Raw genomic sequence first — 15,503 nt, 5'->3', positions numbered from 1 at the left:
ACATCCTCAGCTGAGTTTAATGTTTGGGTGCTGGAGAGGTTTGAGAAGAGTCCCTGCCTCATTGTTCTGAACACAACAGCTGTGACTTAATGAGTCCATTTCAGAGTGCTCACCCTTTGCCCAAGTCTGAGCTGCTTCACTGCTGCCTCCTCATTGACCACATGACTATTGTCACCAAGGTATTCACTGGGTCTTAATGGTAAGACACACAAGAATGCAGCGATGGCTGAGCCTTTGCCACCTCGGAGCGATGGTGGGAAAGCTCCTGAACTCAATTCCAACGGCTTATGTTTACCATGACAAACCACTGACCTATGGGTTCACTATAGTAATTTGGGGAGAACCTCCCACACACACCAACACAGACATCACCAATCTCTCTCTCTCCCTCTCTCTCTGCAGGTCTATAAAAACGCACTCAAACAGAAACTGGGTCCTCTGTGATCTTGGCGGCTGCAGTTTGTGTCAAGCTGAAAAGGAGCAAGACATGTGATTAAGTACAAACATGCAACCAGACAGGGGAAGTTGGGATGTTGCCATAGCAATTGAGATGAAGCATCCATAAGGTTGAAACTCCATCATTCGACACATTTTTGTGGAACCATGCAAGTAAATGCATTTTACTTCCACTCTGAGGCGATTTAACTGGGACTGGAAACAATCTTTTCGTGAATGAATTATTCAGACAGATGTTGTGATTTTAGCTCATAGCGGAGGTTTAAAAACAGAGTCTAACATGACCATAAACCCTTCTTACTGTGCTTTATTTTACATTCACTTCAGCTGAGTTATAGTTGTGTTACAATGCTAATCGTGCTGAGTGTTTGGTTCCCATTTATCCTTGTGGACGGAAAGTAGCGCCTGTCAGCCCGTCTTATATGCATACAAAGTGGTGTGCTTCTTTATTAAGGACTATACAAACACGACTGTATTAAGAGCCGTGAGCAAAGATTGTGTTGAAGAGCCTGGAGCTACACGCCCTTAACCCCAGGAACAACACAGCATGGAGCTGTCATTCGAGTCAGGTATCATTAACACGGCAGGTCTGACTTCTTATTAAAGGCTGACAGCTTTATGATTTGCTTCACTTGTGCTATCAAGTAATTAAAAAGAAGGGGAAGCCTCGGAAATACTCGAACATGAAAAGTAAACGACTGAAGAGGTATTAGTGCATGTCCGTGTTATGATCTGTGCTGTAAATGGATGTCATGACAATTAATTCATTGAAATCCCTTACAGGAATCTGTTCTGTTACACTTACCTAACAACATGCTTAAACTATATTCATAATTACCATTTTAAAGATATATTAATTAACCTTGCCGGTTTTCGATCCCCATCGTAATGTAAGATCATGCTGTGGATTGGATTCCAGTCATGTGTTCTCCATACATACTTAGAATTAGCAGGGGCAAAAGTCAGGGTGTTTGACCCTCGACACGAACCTCAGGGAGGAAAAAGCTTGTTGAAAACCAGACGGGCCAAACTCAAGATAACCTTTCCCCCCCTTGAGGTTGTTCCTGTGAGGTACTTCTCCCTGTCTCCCCCGCCCTTCATCTCCTGGACATGCCATGCAAAGGGAATGACATGATATTAAAGCACTCGCTCATCAAGATTGAAAGGCGTACATTATTTTTTTGCCTTCGAGCAGTCAATTATTTGACAAGTACACATAATGAACAATGCAAGACTAGTCAGAATTTAATCAAAAGGCAGAGACAGGGGCTTAGTGCAGATGGGAAATGATTAACACAGTTAATCAAACATCCCAGCGTTAGGTTAAACATGGCAAGCCTATCCCATCATCGGGGAAAAAGGGATGGGTTCCATTGCACATTTCCATTTTTCCATTTCCTTTTGCCTGAGGAACAGTTATTGCATTTATTATGTTGACCCCTATTTATTCTGCGTCTCTCATGAAGGTATTTATGTTAGTCCTCTGACTAATTTCCTCTCTTTGGGGAACTAATGCAGAAGAATGTGAGGAAGCTAGCTTTGAAGAAAAGGAAAAATACCGTCTAATCCGAGTGGTACTCCTGTAAAGGTTGTTTGATTCTAAGATATTGTGACTGTTGAGAAACTTTTGTGAAAAATCACCCACAGAGTTTATAACACTAGCTCTTCTATATGAGACATTTGTCTTTCATTCATAATTGACCGCAAATTAAAACTATCAAGACCTTAGGTATCTTCCCAGCTAGCGGGGAACGTTCTCACAACTTTGGCTAACATTACCTACAGGTTCTAATAATGTTTTAAAGAAACGTTTTAATCTGATGTTCAAAGAACCTTTTTAGGATGTTTATTATTTCAAATAATGTTCCAATAGGGTTTAAGGTTTACTAAGACATAACGTTTTAACTGCAACATTCAGAGGATGTTATTAAGGCCTGAGATGACAGAACGTTTTTTTATAAAACGTTCCTTTAATGTAATATGTTAACAAAGGTGGAACGTTTTGCCTGCAACATTCTAAGGATGTGTTTTGGACGTTGTTGGGGTAACACATTAAAGATGTTCTTTATAAAACGTTCCCTCAATGTTACATGATAACAAATGAAGAACATTCTCCAAGCAACTTTCTGAAAATGTTTTCAGGATGTTATTCTTTTTTTATAAAACGTTCCTGTGATGGCAAATATTAACACGGTCATGGTCAACGTCAGATTTATTTCTAGAGTGCTTTAAAAAACAAAGTTGTTGCATTTTTTTGAAAAGGATGTTTTAAAAAATCTGATGTCACCATATTTTCCTTTTGAAAAAAACCAAACAAGCACGTAATTCATGATAAGCTGTAAGCAGATATTGCATGTTTGCGGTGGCATGTGTGAGTTCCCAGTTAGACATTTGTGGTTCTCAAAAAATTAGTTAAAAGTTACCATTCATTGTTCTAGGAATGTTTTCAGCGGGACGTTTTATTTTGGTTCCCAGAATGTTCTTCTGAAAGGTAGGATAACGTTCTTTAAAAACATTCTTGAAATGTTTGGTGATAACCTTCTTAAGATGTTTTTGATAACCTTCTTAAGATGTTTTTGATAACATTGTTAGAACATTATGCCCTACTGTTCTTAAAACGTTTTCAGCGGGACGTTTTATTTTGGTTCCCAGAATGTTCTTCTGAAAGGTAGGATAACATTCTCTAAAAACACTCTTAACATTTTTGGTGATAACTTTCTTAAGATGTATGAGCGCATTGAGACAATGAATAGGACGTATAAAAACGAATTGCATGCCAATATTCACTCGCATGCACTTATAATCACACTAAGGTATGTAGGCCCACAGTATTCATAATATCATGTGTAAAATATCAGAAAATAATCACACTTTTTTCTGACTATAAAGGTTGTGTCTCGTATGTAGGTTCTAACTGTTAGATAAGCTATTGGCCGTGTGTGGTTTGTGAGGGCTGCGTATAAACAGTGTCCGCTGTTTATGCATATTGGATAAAAATAGTTATTGCACCCTTTAGATTTGAGACCGACAGACATATGGAAGAACGGACCGACTGTCACTGCCCGTCCCTGAAACCCCTGTTAGTGTTTGTATGTGTTTGTTTCTACTGTGCCTGCTGGTCTGCTCTACACGGCTGGGAGAAATCTCCAATCAACCACACCTGCAACCTGCTCATCAGCCACACTATGAAAGCCTGCAGCCTGCACTCATTCCCTGCCGGATTGTTGCCGTGAAAGGTTTGTTGCGTGCCGCTCTAGCTTTTTGCCAGCATATTCTTTGACAACTTTGCCTGCTTTTGCCTCACACTCATTTTTATGTCTCTCCCAGGAGGAATCCAAGGCCTTCCACACTCCCAAGACCAGCCAGGCCTCTCTACCCACCCTGGAACAACTGTTTCCCACTGCCGCCATAAACAACCTCCACTCCCAGCTTCCCTTTTCTAATAAACAAATGTTACTTTCACCAGCTGATTCCGAGTCTGATTCTGTGTCCCCTCCAGTACATGTGACACCGACAGTGACTTGTACTAGCTGCTGGTCGCATTTTAAAAAAAAAAGAAGAAGAAAATACTTCTGATAAATCGGAACGATAAAGCACGTTATCCTACTCTAAAAATAATAACATTCTGGCAACATAAAAAAATATAACTTCCAGCTGAAAACGTTTTAAGAATAGTAGGGCATAATGTTCTAACTGTTTCAAACCGGCAGTGGTTAAAAACATACCATACAATCGAGTACAGTACTAAAGTACACATTTGAGGTAGTTGTACTTTAACGTAGTGTTTGTATTCCTCCATCTATTTCACATCTTCTTTCTTACAAGCATTCTTTACAATTGTTTTTACACAAAATAGGAACTTAAAAACATGAGTCACTGTTATAGATATAGATACAGTTTAATTGAATGGTACAGAAAATAGTCTCTTTGGACAATAAATCATAAATGTCACCTACACTCCTGATGGATTGATAATAATAATAATACAGAAATAGAAATACACAGCAGTCCTTTTACTTTTAACATTAACACTAACTACTGCACATTCATATATTGAATCTTTACCAATAATTGACTGTCTGGCAAATTCCCGAAGTGCAATTGTACTTATCGTGTTGTTTTGAATATCAACAGTTAAAAATGAACAATTCAATGAAGATGTGTTTTTACTTTGCACTCACTTTCAGGTGTTCTGTAATAGAACATTTGTCAATCTTCAAAATATTCCTTAATTTTGCGAACACGAGGAAAGTTTGAGCAACGACTATTGTTCCTTTCCCACTTTACCATGCAACAATAATTAGCTGTGATTACAAAGTATCTCTTGAGAAATTGGGACAGAACAATTTAGTTCATTGTCCTCAGAAAATGAAGTTGCCCGTCTCTTTTCCCCCTATTGGATTCATCTGTTCTTCAGTGTGCTAGGAAGAACACACCACTAATCAAGCAAACTATTTGATTGACTTGGAAAGATTTCATTCTGACTAATTTGGCTTAATAAACAGTCATCAAATGATTTGGACGAGTGCAATTCCAGTCCTATTAAAGGGTGTGTATTAAAGGATGTGATTTCCATATTGGCAGTATTTGCATACGACCTTGCACATTTTCTAAAAGCTTGTGCTTCTTGAGGCATGTGACTAGAAACACACATTTAAAAGAAAAAAGTAATCAGCAATCAGTTGTTTAGTCATATGAACAAGTTTTGACGAATTGAAAGACCTTCAGAGATTGTTGTTGACTCGGTAATAAGCATCTACAGGACTAGCCAGGCCATTTGTAATGCCTTGGTGAGCAGCCTCTGTATTTAGAACAGTAATGTTTTATGGAAATAAGCTATATGTATTTAAAACTTATAATTGTGTTCTTTTATACTAGCACAAAGCAGTTACTTTTAAATTAGTGGAATTAATCGGAATGCGAAATTGAAGGGAGGAATGTCTGTCCACAATGATGAATGCTTAAGTGAGATTTTGGTTCAATTAAAATTTCAGGCAATTATTATAAAAGATTATTGACCTCTAAAGGGACTGGTGAGGTCACATATTTCCCTCTGTCTTCACAGGATAGTATTCATCTTCATTAGAGAGAACAATTGAAGGCGTCTTCCTCTCGTACTAGAGGGTATTAACGCAGACAGATTATCCTCTGCACACTTCACTAATAAAGTTGATTTCTATTATTGTCTGTCCAGGTAAAGGCCGATTTTGAAGCATTGTCCTGCTCCTCCTTTTCATCAGTGCTTTTCAGACTTTCTTTTTCTTTGCCAAAGGAAAGGCATTTTTGTTTTGGTTGCTATGGGGTTGTTGTTGCTGACTGAAGGTCATTATGTAGGGCTCTATTGAGTTAAAGTAGGACTCTGATTATATATCCATTACTCTATTTATAGGACTATTCAAAATTGGGTCATGTTATGAAGCTGAACTACAGAACCAATCTTTTATTTGTATTTGTAATGCATCTGATAGATACTATATTGCATCTGGCCTAAAATGTCTAAAGTCTTACACTCTCTCAGCTCTTTGGGAATACGATGATGATATATTAATTTTAAATCTGTGTAAGACAATTGTAAAATAACAATGATGGGAAAAAAACGGTTAGCTTATTATTTCAGACTTCCTTGAAAAGATGATCACAGATGTTCTCTGCTGCCGCACAACTCGTATTAAAATAAATCAACTTGATGGATTATAATTGTGATAACATTGTGCTTGAGAGGAAACCTGTAGTTTCACATGTGTTGCGACCCTGAATAAATGGATCCTTCTTTCAACCCAGTCATTTCAGAGTATTCTGAGCATTCACTTGGTTTACAGTGAATGCCACATCTTTTGCTTGAAAAATGTGTCTGCATTTACACAACACAGAGCACAACACGGCAAAGTGAAGCAAATTGGAACCGTTGGCCTCTGTTGAACCGTATTACTTGTGACCATAGATCATTTTTTTATAGGTCACAAGTGAGGCACATCTGTTTCCACTTGGCTAAGTTTCCATACAAAACATTTGAATAGAGATTCTTCACCTATATCCGCTGCTCCACTATGCTTGTTTAAACCAACATGTGTCTCATACATCAAACCTCAGAAAGAGCAAAAGGTTATGTACCAGAGAGTGTATTTCTGAAAAAGGTTTGATTACACAACACACTTCAGAAAATTCTTTAGTGTTTACTCCATGATACCATTTATTTTTAAAGGATATGTTTATGTAGTGTGGTCTTTTAACACTCAACTTATTTGACAGTTGTGCAAGCCAGAGCCCAACATGCCCACACTGGACCTTGCTTTTTTCAAATTTGATCTCAAAGCCCCTCATGTGTTTGACTTCTTTTTAATTGTTTCCTGTCTGCTGGGTCAATTATAAGTCCTGGGCTTTTTTAGGGGGGACCGACTATGGCAGCATTTTTGGACGGAGTGATTAAATAACTGAAATTTGAGCAGAATGATGAGATCACTCATTGGGACTTGATTTGATAATATTGTACTTGGTGTGCATGTCGCAGCATACATATGCTGATATACGGTTAGACAGAAGTTGATGGAATGGGCTGCCTTTCTTTTTGTTTAGTGAGGAAAATAACAGAGAAAAACCAACACAATCTTACTCTTTTATCCATTATTGATTTTGAATCAGGTTCATACGTGTGTAAATACCCATTGATATTTTTATCTATCAAAATATGGGATTTGAGACAAGCTCAAAAGAATCGCCAGTAATCAGCAAGCAAATTAAAAACGCATACAACTATTTTGTATTTACATACAGTAATCCATTCCTTTTTACTTAGCTAAACAAAGTAAAAGCAAAACAATGTCCGTGTTAACCTAGGGCTGCTCGAATATGGCAAAAATCATAATCTCGATTATTTGGGTCAATAATTGATATCACGATTATTAAAAACGATTATCCATTTACTTTGAAAACATCAATTTATTGAAAATAAAAAGTGTGAACAGTATGTTTTTAACAGTCGATTACCCTTTTTTTTTTAATTATCGTTTTATTTCGATTATGTTGTTTTCATAATCGTTGCAAGCCAAAATCGTAATTGCGATTCAAATACGATTAATTGAGCAGCCCTATGTCAACCTAGTTTCACTTGTGAAAACAGTGACGGTTGATGATAGTTTTAAAAATACTTTAAAGGTGGGGTAGGTAAGTTTGAGAAACCGGCTCGAGATACACTTTTTGTTATATTCCATGGAATGCTCTTAACATCCCGATAGCAATGAATATCTTAAGTGCTTTGACAAAAAATCCATAAAAAAATGTCATCTGTGGAAGCCGTAGTACTGTAAAAAGCACGACCAATCATTTTAGCCGGCCTGGCTAAAATAACTGGATGGCCTACCTGCCTGTCAGCTTTCCATCTGTGCACAAACTTATCTCGTGCCCTCATTGGTCATGTGCGCGTTCGTGTGTGTTGGAGGAGGGGCTCTGTAAGGAAGTGGCAGATTTTTTCCGGTTGTGTATTTTCAAATTCTAGCGCACTCGAGCTGGTTTCTCCAAAATTACCTACCCCACCTTTAATATGCAGTCTTCAGATATTACTTTAACAAACGTTGTTATTCAATGGATAACATATTAATGTCAATATATTAATAAAATTATTTATGAATCAATCCTTTTGGAAAATGCTAATATTCAGCTGTCCCCTCCTGTCAAAATCCATATTTACAAGCAAGACTAAGAACTGAATTTCAGTCCAGAGCTTAAAATTGAATATTATTTATAACCTGACACAGGAAATTGGCCAGCTTCATGCAGAACTTACACAAAAACGTTTTTTAAATATTCTTAAACTTATAAAAAATGTAATGACAACGAGGCTACATTTTTTTGATAAGTCTATGCAAGCCCTGTGGCTTCCCTAAATAAACTCAGTGTCCAGTTCAACCAGTGCAGAAACATGGCCGCTGCGAGAGGTGCTGCTGAAGTGAGGTCAAACTTCACACTGCACGGTTGCCCATGGCTACATAAATATTAACCAAGCCTCCACTGTGTAGAGAGGCCTTCTTTGATTATGAGTCTACTCCGAGGGTTTGATATCCAAGGAGACCACCAGAGCCAGCTTGGGTAAATTGATGAGAGAATACGGAGAGAGTCGGTGTAGTAGCGATGTGGCGGACTTTCACTTGGTGAGGAACAGATCAAGCTGCTGGATTTCATGCAAACGAGGCAGGGAACGAAACATCACTAGTCTGCAGTTTGCATACTTGAAGCTTCACTTTGAACTTATGTGGCTGGTAGAGATGTGAGAAAGAGAAAATAGAAAAATGAAACCCTATTTCAGAGTCCTTAAGATGAGTCTCTGCGAGCTCACAGCAACATTAAGTCAACTTGATGTTTAAATGATGTCTCAATTACAGGAGCAGTTCAACACATTTTGTTTATTTTGGTCACATCAATAAGTAAATGGCACAGGCAAACTCTGTAGGTGTTGGTCAAGCCGGGTAAAATTCAATAGAGCTTTAATAAAAGGTCAACAACTCTTAATGAACAAACGATTGAGTGATCAAGGTTAGACGTGGCTTTGTAAATTGTGCTCTGAAGCATATAACCTGGCCAAATCTGTGTCCGTCATCAGGCTAAAGGACTCAGATTTGTTGGGGGTCAGCAGCGGTCCTGTGACTGGTCATGTGTGCCTGAAATGTCAATCATGTGCAAATATTTTTGGAAGGAACCAATAAGCATTGTTTGGTGAACAATTGAAGGTTAAGAAGCAGGCTCAGAGCCACATGGGAAATGGGGAGACATGTTTGCTCTCACCATGGATGACTGAGGTCTGTCTAAAGCATCTGCCATCATTTTCAACTGATATAAAAACAGAAAAACACTGAGGTTGCATTTTTTCTATTCTGCAAACACACCGTTGAATTTGTATTTTTTTGGGGAAAGTATATATATTAAAAATTCTGCCATAATTTAGTTATATTTTCACCTTTTTGAATGTTTTCTGGACTGCGCAAAAGAGCCAGCATTTATCTAGCACCATTTGGTGAGCGATTACGTGCAATATTGTGCCGCCTATGCAAGACATGATTATATCACAGTTTATCATAAACACTTGCACATTAACAATTTATGTGTAACCGCTGTGACTCGTCAAAGAAACGACTGCAAAAGCCTGGGTTTTGCACACAAGGTGGCCTATAATTTACAAAATAGTTGTAATTACCGTGTGAATCAAACGGGTATCTATGTCTTCACCTGCATATATTGAATCTGCCTGTGAATTTTACAGTTCAATGATTTATGTTCATTCAGAGAACAGCAACACAAGTCTAATGCCCTCTGTTGACAATCTGAGGAAGCAGATTCAAATGAATTCATGCAAAATGGCTGTTTAAGCTGTTCAACACTGCAGCCATATACACCACATGTGTTTTTAGTCTGGGCTTATAAATAAACATTTTCTCCACGTTTTATTACATCTGTTTTCTCTTTTTCTGTCCCGCAAAAGAGATGGCTGTATTATTATGTAAAATTATGCTTATGAAAACATAAATCTGCCCCTCTGCTGTGTTCACCTTCACCTGGCAAGCATGACTCAACTTCACATTTCCACATTGTGGGTGAAAGACAGATGTTATTGAAGCCAGGTGTGTACCCACGTCCTGCCTGATAATGTTTCTGGACAGAATTCCTCAGCCAGATCATAACATGCCCCGAGTCTTCCCCAAATGCAAAAAGAAAACTGCACGTTTTGTTTATGTCTAGATATTCTGATTTAAAGATAGAGGCCCTAATGAAAATATTTCTTTAAAAAACAGCAGCTGCTTGAAATTTGGATTTTCTTACTTTGAGAAGAATATTTGAGTTTTGAGGGTTTTAATAAAAATGTGAATCCCATACTTATATTGCACAGACTGAATTGTAATCACCTGCATTGTAAAGTGAATATGAATGGTGGACCACCAACGTAACATGCAGCTACAGTAATGAGTCAAAGGGTCAAAGCCACAGCAGCCTGACAAAAATCTGCTTGACTGCCGAATGCTATCATGAATCATGTAGAAGGAAAGTGCAGGGAGAAAAAAAACACACCCACAATTGAGGAGAGACTTGGTTAGAAAAACTGCTTGGCACTACACACACACAATTGGCTCCACGCACCAGCAGCAGCTTGACCACCGCTGCCCGGGCCAGTGTGTTATCCTGTGGGGCCAGTTGAAGTGAGCAGGGGGGGGGGGGCAAAAAACTCTCCCTGTACTTCCATGTTTCTTTTTAAGCTTGGTAGTATTACAGTAGAATAAGTCCTCTGTCATTGGTTGAATGGGCCGGACTGCCTACTGTGACAGAGCGTGGGCCTCTCATGCCCAAAAGGAAAGCAGTGATGCATTTCTAAGCAGAAAAAGGGAGCAAATAGGAGAGGAAATTATTGATAACCTCACTGTATGACGTGGCTAAATATTCTCTTGAGTTTAAGAAAAATACCTGAACTGAATTCTATCGGGCATGATAATAAGTCGATGTGATTAGTCTCCTTGCTCAGAACTAGACTCCGAGTCAGTGCGGATGTGGATTCCATGTCAGGTTTTGGTGGAGTCCTCCGCTCAGACTGCTCTGCAGACGGCAGCCTGCTCTGCACTGGCGCTGTTTACTGGAAGCCCGCTCCGCGCCGCTTCCACCAAGTGAACACTGTGAGCGGGATCTCTTCCACAGGCGAGCCGCTGAAACTTGTCTACACACTCAGAGGAGAGCAAGAGAGCAGCGTCGGCGGTTAAAGTAGCGGAGAGCGGTGTTTTCCCCCCAACAGACACTGAAAGCCCCACACTGTCCCTCTCAGCCACTCTTTTTTTCACCTAGTGGGTCCCCGAGCTCTGCTTCTTGTTTGTTGTCGCCGCTTCGGGAGGCACGAGACAGCCGAGAATAGCCGAGCCGCTCAGAGGCGCGGATGAGTCAGGACTGAAGCGCACCTTTCTGGCCATGGAAGTGTGTGTCCGGAGCAGGGGGATGTACGGGCTGAGAAGGGGACCTGCCAGCCTCTGTCCCAGATAAGGAGAGCATGCATCAGAGCTGTAGACTCAGTCTCTTCGCTGCAGAGGAGTTCCCATCAGACTGTCTTTCCACTATCTGACATTTTTACTTTTCACATCCCTTCTGACTTCATTTCAGCGTGTTTGGCCTCGCTGCTTTTTCAAGAAAGGTACGTTCTTCGTTTGCACCTTACTCTCATCGACACTCAATTGGACACGGCCATCAAGTTGTTGGTGGAGTGTGTAACAACTTTTCTTACGTCTTGCATTTGTTTACAGCACTCATTTAAATAATAGGCCTCTCTAGATATCATGCAAGTCTCGCAGTGTGTTTTAACTAGGACTACTTTAAAAAAATGTTTGTATTAGGTTGAAACTCAGTTGGTTTGATCAATGGACACAGCTTCAAAACTGGACACCTCTGTCTGTTGTAGTAATTTAAATGGTCCGAGAGCTAACGTGATATATTGAAAAATGGTTAATCAAACATAACCAGATGTGGATTGATATGTTCGGCCGCAGAGTTTGGCTGTATAGAAACTATTATAAAAAGTGGAGAGCTGCGCATTTTTGTGACCCAGAACATGTAAAGCACCATTTAATTGGTCTGTATGCCCCCAGAGTTGAAGTGTAGTTGTTGGTGGTGCTGGTCACCGAGGCTTTTTTTTTTAATCCACTGATGGTCTTGTTGGTATGAATAGGGATTTATGCTGGAAGCTTTGACCTTAGAAGCGATGTCGGTGTGATTTTAGAGAGCATTCACAGGCTAATCCATTATAATTGGGACCGAGCTATTTGTCCAAAGAAAGAAAACCAGTCAAGGCTCGCCTTGCAATGTTATAATTACTTTTTTTTTGCCAAACAGAGAACTCGTGATGCAACAAGCGTATATGTTATGGAAATCAATCACAAAAATGAGAACGTGTCACAAATGCGTAATATGTGGCTGTTTGATTTAACTCGAATCAAGCCGTCGCAGAGTAGCAGTAAAATTAGATCTTTTTACTGCACATGTATAATTTAGGCCCACCGATTCCGAACGCGTCTTGTCAACCATGTGTTAAAGAGTAGCCCGGGCGGCAGGAGCGCACATGCGGTGTGTGAGACTCCTCTGGCCCGGGAAACACAGCGCGGACAGCCGCTGGTGCATGGCAGCCCGGAGCTCAGCAGCAATACACAGAGATCGATCAGCGGATTGCGAAAAATGTAGTCCCAGTCTTCACATGCTAATTTTTTTGTTGTATGTTTGATTTTAAGAGAGAGTGAGCTACGAATTCCTGCCTGGATTAGAGTCCATGAATGTGTCTCACTTCTCTGTTTGGTCTCTAATATCCTTGTACAACACATTCATCATAGGTGTTCACCAGAGGAATTTACACTTACACTAAAATGTGATATTTGTTGAGCTTTTTTAAATGTAATTGTAATTCAAATGAGCATTTGCAAGTCCTGATTGAATAGGCACAACCTTCGAGTATTTTCTTTAGAAGATACAAAGCTAAAGAACAGTGGTTGGAGGATGAATTGTCTTTATCTGTCTCTCCATGCATTACAGCTAAATACAAAGGCTATTTGTGTTGAGTTTTCAGGAATGTGTCAGAAATAAGCTAATACACACTTTAATCAGGCTCCAGGAGCTGAACTTCCTTTTCAAGCCTCTTCATTGGGAACTCTGTTTTCATGTATGTGTGCAAAAGAAATGTTTAAATTAATGCAAGTGCAAATTCCAGCTGTTTGGAAGGAATACATTAGCATATCAAAGTGGTCAGAGCCCTTACACAATAGAAGGACGGGTTTTTTGGCTGAGCCTGAAAGGCTTGAGAATGAGTGTGAGATGGTAAAACTGAAAGACTTGTGTATCTCCCCCCTTTCTTGTAAGTACGTCCGTATGACATCTTGTGTATAACATAATCTCGCTTGTATTTGTTTGTGCGTTGGTGTGAGAGAATATGTCAAAGCGTTCACACAACAGGGTAATTGTATGGTGACTCACAAACAGTAAATAGTGGGGGGTTGAAAAACCTTTTGAATAACACAAAATGATAAATTCTTAAACATTATTATTTTTCATAATTAATATAGTAGCAATCGTATTTCTTTGTCAGCGCCTGTAAAAAACAGGTGCTCATTGGAAAACGTACAAAAATAGATAGCGGAATAAAGAAGGAAACTATCTGCTCGGATGTCTTGGTGTTTGATTTCTTCAGCTCTAGTATGCCATTATGAGTCCCATGTGAGAGAGAGTACCTTTTCAGTCTATAGCCTCGTTTCAGTTGTAGTGCGTCCGGTTTCAAAGAACTGCAGCTGCTCTTGATCTGCCAGAGCACCAGATTGCTCCTCTTTGCTTGTGCGTTCATCTCTACTCGTAGATCAATACAGCCCAGCACACTTCTATATGGGTCTGGGGGAGACAAAGTGATACATTTCCCTGTATTCTCAACTCTTTATTAGACACTCGCAGTACACAGCACTCTAAAGGCTCAGTCAGTGTGATTGGGTGAGTAAGGATGATCACATCTGAAAATGTGTGACATTGCGTGTTGTTTAATTTCTCGCTGCTATATCCCCCACCCTCAGATCAGCAGCTGAGGTTTTGTGCAATGTACAAATATTTGACTGATGCATTAAACAGATCATAACACAACTTTCGTATTTTGAAATTATATCAACACTTCCACTCTGGCTTTATTAAGGTAATTTGTTACTGAAATAATTCAGTAAGAATGCGCGCACAGTGACCGTTGGCCACATTTGCTCACTTTGTTTTAGTGTCGCACTCTCTCTCTCCAGCGTGGATTCCTCGCTGTTGTCTTTGTCTGTGCAGCGATTGTCAATATGACTGATTTAAAGGTGGCACTGTTGCAGAGTGGATTGTTTGTGTCGTGCCTTTATTCATGGTGAACATCACCCTAGCTGCTCCCTAGCAAAATCAAGCAAATTATGGAGGTTGTGAATGCGTCAGAAGTAGAGGATTGCATGGAGTTCAATCATTTAGATTTACATCCCATTTCTTATTTGGCGTGTACATTGTGGGTTTGTGTTTTCAGATGCAATCTATTCTGTTGCTAAACCACCTACATGGAGTCATACTGTGCGGATAACTGCTCGCCATTAAAGGGAAAAAACAAGGCAGTAAAAGAAAGCTATGGCAAATTTGATATAACAGGCAGGCCTTTGGTGGGCCAAAAAACCTCCCCTTTCATGACTGATTTTATTTTACGATTGGCAATCAGTAAAACTGTGCACCAGTGTGTTTCCCTCCCTGCCATTTTGTGAAACATTTGTTTCCACTTGCCAAAGGCCTCTGGTGCGGCGGGGGATTTGGTGCCCCTGAAATGGCAGGTGAAACTTTCTGCTTGCCTACATAATTTCGTAGCAGAACATTACACAGCAAGGACATAGGCAGCGGAACGTAAGGGTCAATTCAAACTCTGGTGACAAGAACAACAGGGATATGAGCCGATGGCTCTCACTGCTCTCTGTGCTGGTTAAGTGGCAGCGTCCCTGAGCCTATCTGGCATCTCTTTCTTTTTTTTGTGCGTCACTCATTTTATGCTTCTCTGAGAAGTGTTTAGAAGAAAAGGAAGTGCAAAGTGCAAAACTATGTCGTAAAAACGGTCCACTGGTCATACAACAATTGGGTGTAGCCTATTGGCCTGGTCGTAACTCTGTATCTTGCTTCGTGTTGAAAACACCACCTGAGTTTATCATAAGATATGCTGTGTGTTCTTAGCAGTGTGTGTTTAGGGCATTTATATTTCAATAAGGTGTTGTGCAAAAAAACATATTTATCTTACACATTAAAAATAGAATCTGCTAAAATTTGTATTCGTCAGTTGGATAATTTTTAAATTGATGGAGAAATTACAAATACATTTGTAATCATTGAAACATTAAAAAAAATATGATTATTACATTTTCTTTCATGATCGTTTTTTGCTCTCCTTAAAAATGTTTCATTCATTATTTTTAAAACTAAATTGAACAATAAATATGACACACACTCACGTACACACACTCACGTACATGCATACACAATGACCCCGTCTTATTCTTTGTGCT

General features: G+C 39.5%; 1 protein-coding gene across 14 annotated transcripts in view; it reads left to right on the top strand.

The window, feature by feature from the left end:
- Window positions 1-10,976: 10,976 nt before the first annotated feature.
- adgrl2a (adhesion G protein-coupled receptor L2a) overlaps window positions 10,977-15,503 on the top strand; it is an 89,484-nt gene continuing 84,957 nt past the window's right edge. For 9 of the 14 annotated variants that reach the window (XM_034147401.1, XM_034147387.1, XM_034147395.1 and 6 more), the window contains exon 1: window positions 10,978-11,611. The gene's annotated coding sequence lies outside the window, so the exon portion shown is untranslated. Of the gene's footprint in view, window positions 11,612-15,503 lie in introns of all 14 variants that reach the window. The other 5 variants (XM_034147400.1, XM_034147399.1, XM_034147390.1 and 2 more) reach the window with 2 other exon arrangements.

Source organism: Trematomus bernacchii, unplaced genomic scaffold (assembly GCF_902827165.1).
Source record: "Trematomus bernacchii unplaced genomic scaffold, fTreBer1.1, whole genome shotgun sequence".
NCBI classification, from domain to species: Eukaryota; Metazoa; Chordata; class Actinopteri; order Perciformes; family Nototheniidae; genus Trematomus; species Trematomus bernacchii.
Note: the sequence above shows the minus strand (reverse complement) of the source record. Positions and strands in the feature narration are given on the sequence as shown.